Source organism: Procambarus clarkii, chromosome 22, assembly GCF_040958095.1.
Source record: "Procambarus clarkii isolate CNS0578487 chromosome 22, FALCON_Pclarkii_2.0, whole genome shotgun sequence".
Classification (NCBI taxonomy): domain Eukaryota; kingdom Metazoa; phylum Arthropoda; class Malacostraca; order Decapoda; family Cambaridae; genus Procambarus; species Procambarus clarkii.
Genome location: NC_091171.1, coordinates 11,856,614 through 11,877,995, shown reverse-complemented (window position 1 = coordinate 11,877,995; position 21,382 = coordinate 11,856,614).

Below are 21,382 nucleotides of genomic sequence, written 5' to 3'. Positions count from 1 at the left end.
ATTAAGTGTTACTTTGCTATGATTAAATTCTTAATTATAGAAGGCTTTCGACTTCGCGATGTCGACGTCATATAGCTAAGTTATCTGTCGTGATCTATCATGTAGAGGGCTTGGTCGTGAAGATCCCAGGTGGTGTGGCCATTTATAGCCCAAGTAATTATTCACGTGGTCCATTGTCCACGAGGTCAATGGGATGTACCTACATACATTAAGATTTATATGCATCTACGTGGTGGAATCTTTCCACAAGACTGCCAGTTGTGAGAGAATGGTGTCTCAGTTTCCCACAGCCAACTTCATGTGGCATATTCCAGAGCAACTGCAAGTGCACTAAGGTGGGAACACTATTCTTGTGAACTCACAGTGCACAACGTGGGTGTACAAAACTATCTTTGGTCTTAGTACTGGACTAAAACATAGCTTGTCTGGTATCTCTTGAGAGGCCACGATGCTAGCAGCATAATAATGCCACGAGGACCATCGTGTGTTTAGTCAATGAGGAAAGAGCGAGCATAACATTTCTTATGCTATAAGCCAGTAGTAGGCATTGACCATCTTGGAAGGCTGCTGACGGGAATATTCTGCCTCAGGCAATGGCCGGAAGATTAGGTCAAGTCACCTTTAATGGTCAATCCAGGATCGATGACGCAGCCATGACATCTCGAGCCATATCACCTGGAAGACAGCGACCCTATATGCTCAGATGCCTGCATAATAGCCGATTGCTGACTGGCCAATCCCAGAAACAAAGACCGGAACTGAAAAGAGTATGCTTCCCGCCCCAAGTTAACTATCCCTGCCGAGAACACCAGTCACAGAAGACGTGCGCGCTTATTGACCAATCAGTAGAAAGACTGTCATTGTCCCTAGGTCATCAAGTACACTACAACATCCTCATTTGTCGTAAATATGTTACATACGTCCAAATGTTGTTGTGTAATATTTTCGTTAAAGTAAGTGAAGCGACTGTAAAAAGAATACCATGAGATACGTCCAGAAGCAACAGGACTGTGAGAAAGTGTACCACTATGATCTTGTTGTATCTAAGTCATCTGTATAGTTGAAATACATCATTTGTTGAAGCAAACGTGGTGTGTAAACTAGAAGTGCCGCCACAGATGATCTAAAGGTGAAGTGCATTAATGTGAGTTAGGAGGAAAGCCTTAGACAACCACTGTGTTCCTGTTGCCCACTTGCCTACCTCAGGACGCCTCTAGCAGTACACCTCACACACCACCTTAGTGCGGCCCTTCAAGTGTGTCTGTCTGCTTGCTGTCTGTGTGTTATCTACTGTGATGCCACTTACGGTCGCTGTAGAGAGCCACCACGACTCTTGAGGAACTGCAAACTTCAGAGCGTCCATGAGGCCGACGAGTGTGAAGATTAACTGTTCAGATCTCTTGCGAGCTGTGTGCACGAGTCACTTGGTATGACAGTATGAGGCCGGTGTGCTGTAACTACTAAAATCTAGTTATTGTATTATTGTTTGTCTGCATGTTTGTCCCTTTGATGAGCCGAGTTGCTCACCTTGCTACACACCTGCACAACTGGTGCAGCAGTTGCAGGTGTTACACACCTCCATGCAGTTGCCTCGGTAAAAGCCAAACGTATATGAATACACTCTGGTTTCCTGTCCCCCGACACAATGAATTATTATTATTATTATTTATTTATTTATTTATATACAAAAAGGTACATTGAGTTAGAGAGAATACATAGCATAGTATTTACAATCTTGTAAAACCACTAGTACGCGCAGCATTTTGGGCAGGTCCTTAATCTAACAGATAATTTTAAGTAGGTAAATTCTAGCAGAATTAATAATGATAACAGATACATTGCAAGAAAAAAATGAGAAGAGAGAGATTAGTAAGTATATTAAAGCTCTGATTACATTGATAACGTGATTGGTAATTTAAACAAGATTAATAGACACCATTCAGCAGATTGATAGAACATATAAAAAGACAGCAATGATCACAATGGTAAAGATGTTCAGATTGGGTACATAAGGATTGGGAGATTGGGTAGCAATAGATACAGTGTAATTTTAAAGCAAAAAGTAAAACACTATGAAGATGAAATTAGGTACTTTTTAGTTTTGTTTTTGAATGACACAAAAGTTGGACAGCTTTTCAATTCATTAGGGAGTGAGTTCCATAGACTGGGTCCCTTTATTTGCATAGTGTTTACACAGATTAAGTTTGACTCTGGGGATATCAAAGAGATATTTATTTCGATATATATATAGATATATGTAATATATATATATATATATATATATATATATATATATATATATATAATATACTGTATATATATAATATACTGTATATATATAATATATATATAATATATAATATATATATATATATATATATATATATATATATATATATATATAATTATATATATATATATATATATATATATATATATATATATATATATATAATATACTGTATATATATATATATATATATATATATATATATATATATATATATATATATATATAAGGACCCATAGCCTCGGAGAAGAAAATAAAGAGTACTCAGAGAAGACCTTGTGGATCCTCACTGAACACTTTGATATTTTCTTCTCCTACCACCCCTATTCTTTTGTTAAGTGTGTATATTTATCTAACTTTATTTGAAAATGTCATTACACAAAAAAAGTTACAATATTGATTACATACAGGGTACAAGGCTGCTTGTCACAAGTTGAATAGCTCCTCCAGCTCCTCAGATGGCGGGCAGGAACCATGGATGCAGTGAGCATTTCCTCTCTGGATTGCCACACTAAGGCGCTGAAAAAGAAAACTGGCAGCTCTGGGGTCTCTTGTTGTTTCGATTAGCTTAGACCCCAACTCCTTTAAAAAGCTAGCAGCACTTTTACCCCAGGCACCAAGTGTCTCTGAGGCAATGGGGACAAAATTGTAGTGGTGCTCAAGGTCTCTGTATTTACGTGACTTGGCCGCTTCCCGGTGATTGGCAGCTCCTCCTGCTTGTGTAGCACTGAAGTCAACATAGGTACTGGCCAAAGTTGAAACGCAAGTGTAGTCCCACACCAACTGTCTACCATTCTTCCAGGGGTTCACCGTAATTCCGTCTGGGCGACCGACAGGCTCATCAGAGTTGCGGGACATTAGGTAACGGGGCTCTCTCTCTGCTGGACAACCGGCTGTGGTAAGGCTCCTCTTAATAATGTCATTATATATATATATATATATATATATATATATATATATATATATATATATATATATATATATATATATATATATATATATATATATATATATACTGTATATATAATATACTGTATATATATATATATATAATATATATATATATATATATATATATATATATATATATATATAGATGCGAACAAGCCTGAATGGTCCCCAGGACTATATGCTGACTCTGGGGTGTGAGTTTTCAGTCATATATATAGATATATAGAGATAGATATATATGTAATAACATCTAGCACTAAACTGAATTCAGCCTTAGGTTCCTCAAACTTTCACAGACAAGTGTGAGCGAGTTCAACACTTGCATGGCTCCGTCAGGGTGCCATAATAACCCGGTGACAAAAAGCAGAACTGTCGTTGCTTTCATCACAACCTGCCATTAGAATCCTATCAACATTAGCTTCCCATTCCCAGACCTTTTATAGCTGGTCCCATTGTGTCCAGTTCCCGTTTTCTTTGCCGCCGCCGCGTAAAGGTGTAGTAAAAGTGAACTAATTTATTTTAATATCGTTTATATACATATTTTGTATTTAAGTAAATGCATTGAGATGTATTAACTACTTAGGAACATAAATTGTTGTGCATCTGCTTTGCTATAACATATATTCAGCTACAACATGAAACATTTCTGATTTTGTAAATATTTTTTTTATTTTTTTCTGCCGTGACGATTTATGGTGTTACACCTTGTGTGTTACCATGCTGGACAACACCTTGTGTGTTACCATGCTGGACAACACCTTGTGTGTTACCACGCTGGACAACACCTTGTGTGTTACCATGCTGGACAACACCTTGTGTGTTACCACGCTGGACAACACCTTGTGTGTTACCATGCTGGACAACACCTTGTGTGTTACCACGCTGGACAACACCTTGTGTGTTACCATGCTGGACAACACCTTGTGTGTTACCACGCTGGACAACACCTTGTGTGTTACCATGCTGGACAACACCTTGTGTGTTACCACGCTGGACAACACCTTGTGTGTTACCATGCTGGACAACACCTTGTGTGTTACCACGCTGGACAACACCTTGTGTGTTACCATGCTGGACAACACCTTGTGTGTTACCACGCTGGACAACACCTTGTGTGTTACCATGCTGGACAACACCTTGTGTGTTACCACGCTGGACAACACCTTGTGTGTTACCATGCTGGACAACACCTTGTGTGTTACCACGCTGGACAACACCTTGTGTGTTACCATGCTGGACAACACCTTGTGTGTTACCACGCTGGACAACACCTTGTGTGTTACCATGCTGGACAACACCTTGTGTGTTACCACGCTGGACAACACCTTGTGTGTTACCATGCTGGACAACACCTTGTGTGTTACCACGCTGGACAACACCTTGTGTGTTACCATGCTGGACAACACCTTGTGTGTTACCACGCTGGACAACACCTTGTGTGTTACCATGCTGGACAACACCTTGTGTGTTACCACGCTGGACAACACCTTGTGTGTTACCATGCTGGACAACACCTTGTGTGTTACCACGCTGGACAACACCTTGTGTGTTACCATGCTGGACAACACCTTGTGTGTTACCACGCTGGACAACACCTTGTGTGTTACCATGCTGGACAACACCTTGTGTGTTACCACGCTGGACAACACCTTGTGTGTTACCATGCTGGACAACAAATTGTGTGTTACCATGCTGGACAACACCTTGTGTGTTACCATGCTGGACAACACCTTGTGTGTTACCATGCTGGACAACACCTTGTGTGTTACCATGCTGGACAACACCTTGTGTGTTACCATGCTGGACAACACCTTGTGTGTTACCATGCTGGACAACACCTTGTGTGTTACCATGCTGGACAACACCTTGTGTGTTACCATGCTGGACAACACCTTGTGTGTTACCATGCTGGACAACACCTTGTGTGTTACCATGCTGGACAACACCTTGTGTGTTACCATGCTGGACAACACCTTGTGTGTTACCATGCTGGACAACACCTTGTGTGTTACCATGCTGGACAACACCTTGTGTGTTACCATGCTGGACAACACCTTGTGTGTTACCATGCTGGACAACACCTTGTGTGTTACCATGCTGGACAACACCTTGTGTGTTACCATGCTGGACAACACCTTGTGTGTTACCATGCTGGACAACACCTTGTGTGTTACCATGCTGGACAACACCTTGTGTGTTACCATGCTGGACAACACCTTGTGTGTTACCATGCTGGACAACACCTTGTGTGTTACCATGCTGGACAACACCTTGTGTGTTACCATGCTGGACAACACCTTGTGTGTTACCATGCTGGAAAACACCTTGTGTGTTACCATGCTGGACAACACCTTGTGTGTTACCATGCTGGACAACACCTTGTGTGTTACCATGCTGGACAACACCTTGTGTGTTACCATGCTGGACAACACCTTGTGTGTTACCATGCTGGACAACACCTTGTGTGTTACCATGCTGGACAACACCTTGTGTGTTACCATGCTGGACAACACCTTGTGTGTTACCATGCTGGACAACACCTTGTGTGTTACCATGCTGGACAACACCTTGTGTGTTACCATGCTGGACAACACCTTGTGTGTTACCATGCTGGACAACACCTTGTGTGTTACCATGCTGGACAACACCTTGTGTGTTACCATGCTGGACAACACCTTGTGTGTTACCATGCTGGACAACACCTTGTGTGTTACCATGCTGGACAACACCTTGTGTGTTACCATGCTGGACAACACCTTGTGTGTTACCATGCTGGACAACACCTTGTGTGTTACCATGCTGGACAACACCTTGTGTGTTACCATGCTGGACAACACCTTGTGTGTTACCATGCTGGACAACACCTTGTGTGTTACCATGCTGGACAACACCTTGTGTGTTACCACGCTGGACAACACCTTGTGTGTTACCACGCTGGACAACACCTTGTGTGTTACCACGCTGGACAACACCTTGTGTGTTACCACGCTGGACAACACCTTGTGTGTTACCACGCTGCACAACACCTTGTGTGTTACCACGCTGGACAACACCTTGTGTGTTACCACGCTGCACAACACCTTGTGTGTTACCACGCTGGACAACACCTTGTGTGTTACCACGCTGCACAACACCTTGTGTGTTACCACGCTGGACAACACCTTGTGTGTTACCACGCTGCACAACACCTTGTGTGTTACCACGCTGGACAACACCTTGTGTGTTACCACGCTGCACAACACCTTGTGTGTTACCATGCTGGACAACACCTTGTGTGTTACCACGCTGCACAACACCTTGTGTGTTACCACGCTGGACAACACCTTGTGTGTTACCACGCTGCACAACACCTTGTGTGTTACCATGCTGGACAACACCTTGTGTGTTACCATGCTGCACAACACCTTGTGTGTTACCATGCTGGACAACACCTTGTGTGTTACCACGCTGGACAACACCTTGTGTGTTACCACGCTGGACAACACCTTGTGTGTTACCACGCTGGACAACACCTTGTGTGTTACTACGCTGGACAACACCTTGTGTGTTACCACGCTGGACAACACCTTGTGTGTTACCATGCTGGACAACACCTTGTGTGTTACCACGCTGGACAACACCTTGTGTGTTACCACGCTGGACAACACCTTGTGTGTTACCACGCTGGACAACACCTTGTGTGTTACCACGCTGGACAACACCTTGTGTGTTACCACGCTGGACAACACCTTGTGTGTTACCACGCTGGACAACACCTTGTGTGTTACCATGCTGGACAACACCTTGTGTGTTACCACGCTGGACAACACCTTGTGTGTTACCATGCTGGACAACACCTTGTGTGTTACCATGCTGCACAACACCTTGTGTGTTACCATGCTGGACAACACCTTGTGTGTTACCATGCTGGACAACACCTTGTGTGTTACCATGCTGGACAACACCTTGTGTGTTACCATGCTGGACAACACCTTGTGTGTTACCATGCTGGACAACACCTTGTGTGTTACCATGCTGGACAACACCTTGTGTGTTACCATGCTGGACAACACCTTGTGTGTTACCATGCTGGACAACACCTTGTGTGTTACCATGCTGGACAACACCTTGTGTGTTACCATGCTGGACAACACCTTGTGTGTTACCATGCTGGACAACACCTTGTGTGTTACCATGCTGGACAACACCTTGTGTGTTACCATGCTGCACAACACCTTGTGTGTTACCATGCTGGACAACACCTTGTGTGTTACCATGCTGCACAACACCTTGTGTGTTACCATGCTGGACAACACCTTGTGTGTTACCATGCTGGACAACACCTTGTGTGTTACCATGCTGGACAACACCTTGTGTGTTACCATGCTGCACAACACCTTGTGTGTTACCATGCTGGACAACACCTTGTGTGTTACCATGCTGGACAACACCTTGTGTGTTACCATGCTGGACAACACCTTGTGTGTTACCATGCTGGACAACACCTTGTGTGTTACCATGCTGGACAACACCTTGTGTGTTACCATGCTGGACAACACCTTGTGTGTTACCATGCTGGACAACACCTTGTGTGTTACCATGCTGCACAACACCTTGTGTGTTACCATGCTGGACAACACCTTGTGTGTTACCATGCTGCACAACACCTTGTGTGTTACCATGCTGGACAACACCTTGTGTGTTACCATGCTGCACAACACCTTGTGTGTTACCATGCTGCACAACACCTTGTGTGTTACCATGCTGCACAACACCTTGTGTGTTACCATGCTGCACAACACCTTGTGTGTTACCATGCTGCACAACACCTTGTGTGTTACCATGCTGGACAACACCTTGTGTGTTACCATGCTGGACAACACCTTGTGTGTTACCATGCTGGACAACACCTTGTGTGTTACCATGCTGCACAACACCTTGTGTGTTACCATGCTGCACAACACCTTGTGTGTTACCATGCTGCACAACACCTTGTGTGTTACCATGCTGCACAACACCTTGTGTGTTACCATGCTGGACAACACCTTGTGTGTTACCATGCTGGACAACACCTTGTGTGTTACCATGCTGCACAACACCTTGTGTGTTACCATGCTGGACAACACCTTGTGTGTTACCACGCTGGACAACACCTTGTGTGTTACCATGCTGGACAACACCTTGTGTGTTACCATGCTGGACAACACCTTGTGTGTTACCATGCTGGACAACACCTTGTGTGTTACCATGCTGGACAACACCTTGTGTGTTACCATGCTGGACAACACCTTGTGTGTTACCACGCTGGACAACACCTTGTGTGTTACCATGCTGGACAACACCTTGTGTGTTACCATGCTGCACAACACCTTGTGTGTTACCATGCTGGACAACACCTTGTGTGTTACCACGCTGGACAACACCTTGTGTGTTACCACGCTGGACAACACCTTGTGTGTTACCATGCTGGACAACACCTTGTGTGTTACCATGCTGGACAACACCTTGTGTGTTACCATGCTGCACAACACCTTGTGTGTTACCATGCTGGACAACACCTTGTGTGTTACCACGCTGGACAACACCTTGTGTGTTACCACGCTGGACAACACCTTGTGTGTTACCATGCTGGACAACACCTTGTGTGTTACCACGCTGGACAACACCTTGTGTGTTACCATGCTGGACAACACCTTGTGTGTTACCATGCTGGACAACACCTTGTGTGTTACCATGCTGGACAACACCTTGTGTGTTACCATGCTGCACAACACCTTGTGTGTTACCATGCTGGACAACACCTTGTGTGTTACCATGCTGGACAACACCTTGTGTGTTACCATGCTGGACAACACCTATGTGAGATGCTCCCTAAAAATTTGTTCCTAATTATTTGTTAAGAAACTCAGCTTAAGGATGACTGACATATATGACACTGTCAGCAGGGAGGTCTGGGAGACCCCAGCTGGTCCACAGGACAACAACACTGTCAGCAGGGAGGTCTGGGAGACCCCAGCTGGTCTACAGGACAACAACAGTGTCAGCAGGGAGGTCTGGGAGACCCCAGCTGGTCTACAGGACAACAACACTGTCAGCAGGGAGGTCTGGGAGACCCCAGCTGGTCTACAGGACAACAACAGTGTCAGCAGGGAGGTCTGGGAGACCCCAGCTGGTCTACGGGACAACAACACTGTCAGCAGGGAGGTCTGGGAGACCCCAGCTGGTCTACAACAATGTCAGCAGGGAGGTCTGGGAGACCCCAGCTGGTCTACAGGACAACAACACTGTCAGCAGGGAGGTCTGGGAGACCGCAGCTGGTCTACAGGACAACAACAGTGTCAGCAGGGAGGTCTGGGAGACCCCAGCTGGTCTACAGGACAACAACACTGTCAGCAGGGAGGTCTGGGAGACCCCAGCTGGTCTACAACATTGTCAGCAGGGAGGTCTGGGAGACCCCAGCTGGTCTACAGGACAACAACACTGTCAGCAGGGAGGTCTGGGAGACCCCAGCTGGTCTACAGGACAACAACAGTGTCAGCAGGGAGGTCTGGGAGACCCCAGCTGGTCTACAGGACAACAACACTGTCAGCAGGGAGGTCTGGGAGACCCCAGCTGGTCTACAGGACAACAACACTGTCAGCAGGGAGGTCTGGGAGACCCCAGCTGGTCTACAGGACAACAACAGTGTCAGCAGGGAGGTCTGGGAGACCCCAGCTGGTCTACAGGACAACAACAGTGTCAGCAGGGAGGTCTGGGAGACCCCAGCTGGTCTACAGGACAACAACACTGTCAGCAGGGAGGTCTGGGAGACCCCAGCTGGTCTACAGGACAACACTGTCAGCAGGGAGGTCTGGGAGACCCCAGCTGGTCTACAGGACAACAACAGTGTCAGCAGGGAGGTCTGGGAGACCCCAGCTGGTCTACAGGACAACAACAGTGTCAGCAGGGAGGTCTGGGAGACCCCAGCTGGTCTACAACATTGTCAGCAGGGAGGTCTGGGAGACCCCAGCTGGTCTACAGGACAACAACACTGTCAGCAGGGAGGTCTGGGAGACCCCAGCTGGTCTACAGGACAACAACAGTGTCAGCAGGGAGGTCTGGGAGACCCCAGCTGGTCTACAGGACAACAACACTGTCAGCAGGGAGGTCTGGGAGACCCCAGCTGGTCTACAGGACAACAACACTGTCAGCAGGGAGGTCTGGGAGACCCCAGCTGGTCTACAGGACAACAACACTGTCAGCAGGGAGGTCTGGGAGACCCCAGCTGGTCTACAGGACAACAACACTGTCAGCAGGGAGGTCTGGGAGACCCCAGCTGGTCTACAGGACAACAACACTGTCAGCAGGGAGGTCTGGGAGACCCCAGCTGGTCTACAGGACAACAACACTGTCAGCAGGGAGGTCTGGGAGACCCCAGCTGGTCTACAGGACAACAACACTGTCAGCAGGGAGGTCTGGGAGACCCCAGCTGGTCTACAGGACAACAACACTGTCAGCAGGGAGGTCTGGGAGACCCCAGCTGGACACTTGCAACCATGAAGGAATTACTGTCACAGAAAGATGGATTACTGGCAGGAGTTTGAGTCCAAGAGAAGTGGGATCACTGCTCTATGAGCTGTGTGTTGGAGTGACTTGGGACAGTCCCCAGTCTCTTGATGTAGAATGCTCAGGATTTCTATAATGTCATGTCCAGATTTCTAAAACGTCCTGATATGGTTAGTTTACATTTGCTTTTCTTCCAATTGTCTTATCACCTTAATTTTGTGATATAAATGATGCCAGTACACGTTTACCGCTCTAATGTTAAGCCTCACTTTGTTTTACAATATATCATCTTTAAATTGTTAAATTGTTTAAATTGTTCACTCAGTATATGTCTAAAATGTTAAGTTTAATTTAGATCGCTGTACACCTGTGTGGTCCAGTCAGTGTTATAGTAATTTGTCTACACAGGAGGACACAGGAGGGTACAGGAGGGTACAGGAGGGTACAAGAGGGTACAGGAGCAGACGAGTGTTGACTCCTGTGAGCTGGCTGAGAGCTCTCCCTTCCCCTAGCTCATGGTAAGCCTTACCCGCTAGCTCCCTCTGGAACACGACCCGTTCACCGGTTAACATTGTATAAAGACGTTGTTACCGAGTAAGTTTCTTAGTCCGATAATGGCAATGTGTCCGTGTTGTGCTGTTGTTGTTGTGACTCTTATGTAATTAATGTTCTACGTCTTATATAAATCTTCCTAATTATAACTGGACGACCATTAATGAATAAAGTCATTAATTTAATTAGGCTTAACCACCTAGGTCCTCCTGGCCAACCTTCCTCCAGGTGCAATCTACATGTTGTTGTTGTTGTTGTTATAGATTCAGCTACTCGGAACAAGTTCCAAGTAGCACGGGCTATGGTAAGCCCGTAGTGGACTTGCCTGGCACCTGAGCGGTGCCTGTGCAACCCACAACACCCCTGTACCCATATACTGCAAGGTGCGGTGAAGCAACAACAGGTTGAACAACACTACAACACCAGACATGACAGGACGGATCTCATTGAAACTTTTAAGATACTGAACAGTTTGGAGGATGTTGATCCGGACAATTTATTCAAACCGTCAGATGCAACACAAACAAGGAGCAACGGCTTCAAGCTCAGCAGCCACAGTGTAGGACTGAGAACAGGAGATGCTTCTTCACCCACAGGGTTATTAACCTATGGAACCGCCTACCCGCCGAAGCTATAAATGCCAAAACTCAGGTAAATTCACGTGTAAGGAAACGTTCCCACACACTCCACTCCATGTCTTTTCCCTGTAATGTTACGTTCAGAAAACGTTCTCTGACGTTTACGGCAACTCCCTGCTCGGCTCCATCGTAGTTCGCTCGCTGCCTTCGCTAAAACTGTACCAATGACAGCAAAGCAAAATTCCCTCACTTTACCTTAGAATTATGACTTCGTCTCGGGCATGACTGCCGCCCTGTGGCAAACTTTGTGACGGTTGTCTTGTCGTCCGGTGACCTGGTAATTGTTCCTCCTTTTGGGGAGGAAAGGTGAGGGGGGGGGGGAATATGTACCGAAGAAAACGAGCTTCACTAACTTTCTTAAGAAAGGTAACTCTATAAAAGTGTAAGCCCTGACACGCCTTCATTCATAATGATTTCTTATATTTAAATAGAATTGTAATTATTTGCAGATTACTCTCAAAAACATATAAAATGCTGCACTTTTTGAAAAAAGTAACAGTGTAAGTTTAATTGAAAATAAAATACTGTAGCAATCATTTTAAGATTACCAAAATAAATTTTTTGGTATATAGTGAAGAACCTCACATCAGTAATCAACTAGGCTCGAGGAAATGCAGTAATATACAGTATAAATCAACACTAAATCTAATGAGGTTAGCACAATCATTTAATCATTTAATAGAGAACAGCACCAAACCTGAGTGACAGTGTACAGACCATAGTAATGTGCAGAGTGCAGGAGCAATCCCTCAGCACCCCCCCCCCCCAGGCACCACTTCAGGAGTTTAAATTGCTTCTACGCAAATGCCAAAAACCTGTATTAATCTGATGCATTGTGTGCATACATGGAGGCTGAGAATCCCGACATCATTGGCATCGGCGATGCCTGGAGACCAGAGGATATAATTGAAATGGAATTCCATCTTCCTGGATACCATCCACCTTTCAGAACATACTGAACAACAAGAACAAATAGTGCATTGCTGTATATGCAAGGGGATACTTGAATGCCACCACCAATGAGAAATTGAACACCATGGGATCCTCAAAGTCTGTATGGTGCAACTTTTTAGCTCGAAATGTTATCAAACTGACAATGGGAGTATGCTACAGGGCTGATACAGCAGCAGCAGCAGAGCAAGTTGCTGATCTGTATAATGTGATCAATGCTGCTTCAGAAACCCAAACGTTCATAATAGGGGACTTTAACCACGAGACAATAGACTGAGTTAATCTAACATCACAAGCAGGAGAACAATTTCTTGACCTGGTACAGGACTCCTTTCTCATACAGCATGTAGTAGAGCCCACACACGGTAACACCATTCAAGATCTTGTGCTAACATCAGAAGAGAGCATGATCGATTAAATTCAAGTAGGGGGGGAAGCTCGTCCATTCTTGTGATCACAATATTATAAGATGGATTACAATTATAGAAGCCCACATAAAGGTCCAGGATGATGACTTACTATATTACCCTCGAGGAGACTCCCAAACAATGTGAGAGGAGCAGCAAAACAACTCCTTGAGGGAGCTGAGAGGTGATCATGGCATGAAAGCATCACGGGAACAATTTCAAGGTCATCACTGAACTCGTTCAAAAATATGTGTCAAGCAGAAGAAAAAGAAGAAGAAGAAATGAAAGGGAACTAGATGGCTATATTACAGCCTTCTTAACAAATGTTATCTGACTTTAGCTTTGCCCGTGTTGCTTATCCCTACCCCTCTTTCTTATTCTTATCTTTCCTCTTATTCTTACCTGCCTCTTTTTTATACTCATCCTATTCTTACCTTATTCTTACATTCATCAAATTCTTACCTTATTCTTACATTCGTCATATTCTTAACTTGTTCTTACATTCATCCTATTCTTACCGTTCTCTTACCTACTCCTCACCTCACTCTCTTACCTTATATTTGCCTGTACCTTCATCTCTTCTTGAAGGCTTCTTCTTCCTTCAATATAGAACAAGTGCATGGACGGATAATCTGGTCAAGATTCAAGAGAAAGTGGACTTGAAATACCATCAAAAACAAAGGGGGGAAGATAGACCATATCAACACTTTCGGCAGCCTCCTCCATGGGAAGAATCGAGTCTAAAGATAATCATTGAAGGATTACCAGTTAAAAAATCAGCATGTGACTCGCAGAGGTTCAAAGCAGTCATAGAACAACAAATGGAGACCATCAGCATGTGACTCGACTCACATCTTCACAGACGGATCAGTTGATCAAGAAAGAGGTTCTGGTGGGGCAGCAGTTTACACTAACAACCATGAAACTTACTGGAGCATGAATAGTGGGTGCTCAACATTGCAAACAGAATTATATGCCCTGAAGGAGGCAATAAACTATACAGTTGAGAATAATTTACATGATGTCATCATTCATACCGACTCAAAATCTTCGCTCCAGGCATTGTTATCCAGTCAGCACAGAGATAATATACAACTCCTCACAGAAATCTAACATATAGGAAAAGAAGCCAATAATCTAGGGCTGTCAATCACCCTAAATTGGATACCAAGTCATATAGGCGTAGATGGTAATGAAAAGGCAGACTCACTAGCAAAAACTGCCACTGCTCTACCTGTTGTACAGGTTCAAATACTTCCAAGTTTTTCACAGATTAAAGAGCAAATCAAGAAGAAAATATTCCCAACTATCATAAGTCGCCACAGAGCCAAAGTAGCGGAAGGAAGATCCGCTGCAATATAGTACGAACAAGCCACTGGTTACGCCTCTTTCAAGCCTGGCAAAAAGATCCAGAGACATTGCAGTAGCCATACACAGACTCAGACTTGGTTACAAGTGCTGCTGGGAGGTAATGAACCCAATAGTTAAAGAGTGTCAAATCTGTGGAACAGAAGCAGAGGCACTATTTCACTACTTACTGGAAGGTGAAGCTACCGAGGCCCTGCGCATCAAACTCAACATTAATCCAACGACAGCAACTGCATTAGATGCACATTCCACCGCGACTACAATGATTAGAAAAGCCGTTGAGGAATAGGACTTACTAGTGAGCATTCTGCATCTACATCCGCCACCAAGATAATGTTATTAAAACGAGACTAAAACCAGTGCACTAAAACAGAAGCGAAAAAGAAACAGGGAAAAAGGAGGAATCCCCACCTCCATTTAAAACTTTGACCCAAATATCACAGTAACAAGGTTATCGCAAATAACCGAATTTAATTACGGGCTCACCATAGCCCGTGCTACATGGACATTTCGTTCTGAGTAGCTAAATCTAAAACAACAACATGATCATCTCTTCTTTCACACGGCTTGATAATGGTCCAGAACGAACCGAAACGTCGTCGTTTTTTTCACTTTCTGATGTGTGGTTTGGTCATCAAACTAACCAAGTTACAATAGACGGTATAAGGGCAGCCTACACTGTGAGTGAGCCACATCTCCTGTGCCAGGTGGCTACGACGGGCTTACCATACCTGTACTGCTTGCAACTTTTTGTTCCGAGTGGCTGAATCTAAACCAACAACTCTGAGTGAATACTTTACATCAGTGTTCACTCTAGAGAGATTAGACAACATCCGTCACCCACACAAATGTTTGAAGGAGGTGAAATGAACGAATTAAAGGATATTCCCAAAGCGTGCGACATAACCAGGAGGACCACTGACAAACTAAGGGACTCAAAGGCCCAAGGGTTGGACGGAATTCAATCCAAAGTCGTAAAAGAACTGTGCCTACCACTGAAACTACTTTTCAGAAAATCTTTGGATCAAGGGATAGTTCTCATACATTGGAAATATGCAAATGTCACCCGTATTTTATAAAAGGCAGAAAGAGCTCAGCAGAAAAATACCGTCCGATCAGCTTGACATCACACGGAGAGCTCATGGAGAGAATCCTGAGGGAGAGAATCATTCACCATCTCAAAATGTTTCACCATTGTTGTAAAATCAACACATGGGTTTATCAAAAATAGATCCTGCCTTACAAAGTTGCTCACATTTTTATGTACTCATCTAGTTGTGCTTGCGGGGTTGAGCTTCGGCTCTTTGGTCCCACCTCTCAACCGTCAATCAACTGGTGTACAGATTCCTGAGCCTACTAGGCTCTATCCAATCTGCATTTGAAACTGTGTATGGAGTCAGCCTCCACCACATAACTGATTAATGCATTCCATTTGTTAACTATTCTGTCACTGAAAAAAGTTATAATGTCTCTGTGGCTCATTTGGGTACTAAGTTTCCACCTGTGTCCCCTTGCTCGTATTCCTTCCGGTCTAAAGAGTTTGTCTTTGTCCACCCTGTCAATTCCCCTGAGAATTTTGTAGGTGGTTATCATGTCTCCCCTCCTCTTCTGTTTTCCAGGGATGTGAAGTTCAGCTCCCTTAGCCTTTCCTCGTAGCTCGTACCTCTCAGTCTGTGGCATACCTCAACTCTGGTGGCATACATCTAGGACTAATCTAACGACATACCTCTGAATCTTCCCTAACTTTGTCTTGTGTTTAACTAGATAAGGACTCCAGGCTGGAGCTACACACTCCAGAACTGGTCTGACATAAGTAGTACACAAGGTCCTGAACGGTTCCTTACACAAGTTTCTGAAGGAAGTTCTTATGTTGGCCAATCTAGCATACAGTGGCATGCATAATTATGTGGCTGGTCTGGGTGTGTGGTTGGCATGGAAGGAATAGCACCAGTGTTGTCTGATGACTGTTTGGGATGTCAGAGGCTTGATGGGTGGTTTGTGTGTCCGCAGTGGTCTGAGAGAACTGGATGGTTGGTGAAGTGGGCAACGCATCCTCCGAATAAACAGTATGTTTTAATCTATATAAATAAAAATGTAAATGTTCGCTTGTTCAAAATCGCTAATCTCCGAAAATTCTTCACCGATTACTTTAAAATTTTCACACAACGATCCATTCGCATCCGAGCAGGTTTTTATATAAATACTTTATGGATGTCACGTCTGTGACGGGAAAAAACATGCTTTTTTGAAAAACTGTGTTTTTCATGGTTTTTTCGTGTGAAGGAAATCTTCGAAGTCTCCTTACTGATTGCTTTGAAATTTTGATACAACGTTGCATTCGAATAGGCGCGTGTTTTTATATACCTACTATATACATGCCTCACCTACGACAGAAAAAAACATGTTTTGAAAAACAGCGCCATTTGTTGGACGTAAGAGCAACACACGCTGTAATCTCCAAAAGTTCTTTACAGATTGCTTTGAAATTTTGACACAACGTTCCGTTTGAATACGCTCGTGTTTTTATATACCTTCTATATAAATGCCACACCTGTGACAGGTAAAAACATGTTTTTTTTCGAAAAACAGTGCTATTTGTTGCACGTAATAACAACACACGCTATACTAAATACGTTATGATTCCATTACAATGTTTCCGATTGCATTGATAAATTAAATATTCATAAATTTTTATTAATTTTCATTTTAATTTAATTATTTTGTGTGACAATGCGCTGGAATTGAGCTGTGTTGTTTACCATACTGTTCATTTCGTAAATATAAATATAGATGCTACACCTTTGACAGGATTTTTTTTTTTTAATAAACGGCACCATCTGTTGCACGTAAGAGCAACACATGCTCTTATATGTTACGATTCCATTTCAATGATTCCGATTTCATTGATAAATTGAATTTTCATATATTTCGATTTATTTTCATTTTAATTTAATTATTTTGTGTGACAATGCGCTGGAATTGAGTTGTGTTGTTTACCATACTGTTCATTTTGTGGATATAGTTTATTTTTTTATTTTATTTTTTAACTGTTCTTATTTTTTGGTGATGGGAACATCAGATCATTTGATGGTCCCAATTTTCTGATGGGAACATCAGATCATTTGGGAATGCATCAGACGAGGGAGTGGGGAATGGTGGAGAGGACGAGGGGACGGGAGTGGGGAATGGTGGAGAGGACGAGGGGACGGGAGTGGGGGATGGTGGGTAGGACGAGGGGACAGGGGAATGGAGAATGGTGGGAGGACGAGTGAGGGAGGGAAGAATGGTAGAGAGGACGAAGAGACAAGGGAATGGGAGATGTTGGGGAGTACGAGGGGACGGTGGAGTGGGGAATGGTTGGCAGGAAGAGGGGTACAGGGAAGTGGGGAATGGTTGGGAGGATGAGGGGGATGGAGGAATGGGGAATGGTTTGGAAGACAAAGGGATAGGGGAGGGGGAAATGATGGGGAGGACTGGGGAAGTTTGCTGTGGCTCATCAACGCACATGCGTTGATGAGCCACAGCAACGCGTGGCCGGGTACAGCTAGTACTAAATATAATAAGTACATTCTTTACTATTTGCATAGTACATAAATACACGTAATTGTGCCGTTACATTTATCTCCCCATATATTCTCATTTTCTGTTAATACACTCAAAATTTAGGTTGAAGTTTTCATGTTCAATTCTATATACACAACTTTTAAACATATAGAATTTCTTTTTCAGTTTTATTAAACAATAGAGATTTTATAAAAAATATGAAAATATCCTTAGTTACTTTATAATTTATTGAAAAACTTTAGTTTTGTTTTATTAGTTTTACAAAATTCTAATAACAATATAGCTATAGGTAATTGTTATTCAGAAGCAATTTACATGCTTGTCCTCCTTCACCAACACGGTTAGGTTAGGTCGTGGTTTTCTATACAGCTTTTCAGGTAAACTCTAATATTCACACTATTTGGTGCGATTCTGGCGATTAAGTGTATTTATGTACTATGCCGATAGTCAGCATTGTACTTAATACATTTCGTATTAAAACGTACTGTCTATACGGAGGTGTTGTTGTTGTTGATTTAGGGACGACGACGATCGTGGGATCGGATGCGCCCCGGCGTACCCAGTAACAGAAATCGTGAAGCCCGGAAAGGTGAAACGCCAAGCCAAATCGCGAAACAAGTGACGCCAATCACTGAAAACTAATATCAGGTACAGTCTCCGTGGTGTAGTGGTAAGACACTCGCCTGGCGTTCCGCGAGCGCTATGTCATGGGTTCGTATCCTGGCCGGGGAGGATTTACTGGGCGCAATTCCTTAACTGTAGCCTCTGTTTAACGCAACAGTAAAATATGTACTTGGATGAAAAAATATTCTTCGCGGCAGGGGATCGTATTCCAGGGACCATAGGATTAAGGACTTGCCCGAAACGCTACGCGTACTAGTGGCTGTACAAGAATGTAACAACTCTTGTATATATCTAAAAAAAAAAAAAAAAAAAAAAAAAAAATGCCATGCGGCAAAGAAACGCAAATAGACAGATGATTGGGGAGCCCCAGGAGTTCCACAGGGTGACAAGCACCGGCCCCGCCCCACGCAGAGAACACTGGGAAAAAAACAAAAACTCGGCCCTCCAACTAAAATGCAAAAGTCATCCAATGTCCTCCAGCAGAGCAGAAGCCAGCCGCCCACGACGACTGAGGGCACACAAGGAGCCCACCAAGACTCACCAGCCCCCGGCACCTCTCGACTAAGCCGGCCTCTGTACCCAAGTCACCCCGCCGGGAGAACCAGCCAGAACACGTTAACAACAACAAAAATCTATCAACAATCTCGTGACCCAAGGCGATATGTGCGCCAGGCGTCGAACAACCGTACCGTTGAATAGGGATACCAAGCAGCAGTAGCAAAGCCAAAACACGAAAACAGGTAGTAAACCGAGGACTTCCACGTGGAGGAGGTGTCCAGACGTCCGCTCGTCGTCAAGGTTGAACCAGGAGTCCACCGTCTACAAAAAGGAGGGGCTGGAAGTGGGAACTGAACTGTGAGTTTGACGTAGTATGGGGTTTGCATTATGGGGCGGTTTGCTAGTTTTCTGTGGTGGTTTGAGAGGATCCGGTTGGTTGTGGATGGGGAACTATGGAGGATTCACTGACTGGAAGGGTACGAAATTGTGGAGGAATTTGAATTGTTCGAGAGGCTGGGGCTGGCCCTAAGAGTGATGGTGGTGATAATGGGAAGTCCATTGTGAGCGAGAAATATTGGAAGATGGGCAGCAAAGACACGGCTGTTTTTCTTTTCATAATGAAATGTTATTTGTACGCACGCTGCAATTTTTTCATGGGTGGAATTCTGTAGTTGGTTGTAGTGTGGAGATTGTGGGGTACGAGCGTGAGGTGGAGTGGGGGTGATTTTGATGAATGTTATTATGTTGATGAAGGTGGATGTTGTGAGTGTTGTGAACAACACTGGAGTATGGCATGTGGTGTTGTTGTGTAAAGTGATTGTGGGTGGGCTGTTGTGAGGGTATTTGTTTCGAAGATTTTTCAATAGATGTTTCCTGCCCGGGCACGATTGGTAAGCAGGTGAGTGTGGGTCATCACAGTTATGCAAGAGGCCCAAAAATGTCCCTGACCAGAACACTTGGAATAGGCTTGTTTCTTTTGCAGCATCGTGTCTCGTGGGTGTATTTATAACATTTAAAGCATTGGACTAGTTTGGCCATTTTATCAGACTGAGTACGGACAGTCCAGTGTGTTGTAACCGGTCACTGCATGTTCCGCCGTAACCAATCACTGCATGTTCCGCCGTAACCAATCACTGCATGTTCCGCCGTAACCAATCACTGCATGTTCCGCCGTAACCAATCACTGCATGTTCCGCCGTAACCAATCACTGCATGTTCCGCCGTAACCAATCATTGTATATTCCGCCGTAATCTACTTATCTGCGGCATCTACTTATGAGTTACCCAGTGCATCTCCGACCAGTGACTGTATTGGGCAATCCGTCCTCAGACCCAGTCCATTCCATCCAGCTGTCGACCCCAAAGACCCATTCATAAATTTGAATATACTGCTCATTCAAAGCAGGAATTTTCTCAAATATAAATGAATATTATAATATGTTAGCATATTGTGCATATATAGGCATTGGTTAGGGTTAGGTGTTTAGGTTCTGTTGGCGCCTACAGGATTCTCTTTCCGTTCGTATTTCTAATGTTTCTCCTCGTGTTGTTCCTTCTTTGCCCCCGTGGAGAGTCCCTCCCGCGGTTTTGTACATCCTTGACCCGTATCACTAAAGTTTTTACCCCTCCTACGGTTCTAAAACGCCTTTTCCTTGAGCACTTTTCTTCTCACTCCCGCTCCGTTTCTGTCTTCACCGATGGGTCTAAGTCTGCGGACGGTGTTGGCTACTCTGTTGTTTTTCCTGATCGCGCTTATATGTGTCGCTTACCTCCAGAGACTAGCATCTTTACAGCGGAGTTTATGCTATTCTCTATGCTCTTCGTCTCCTGCTTTCTCGTTGTCAGTCTTCCTTTGTAGTTGTTGTTGACTCTCGTAGTGCCCTCATGGCTCTCGGGTCCTTTAATCCGGTTCATCCAGTAGTTGTCGAGATCCAGCATTGGCTGTTTCTTGTTCACAGTAAATTTAAGTCGGTTGAGTTTTGTTGGGTTCCCAGCCATATTGGTGTGTCTTTAAA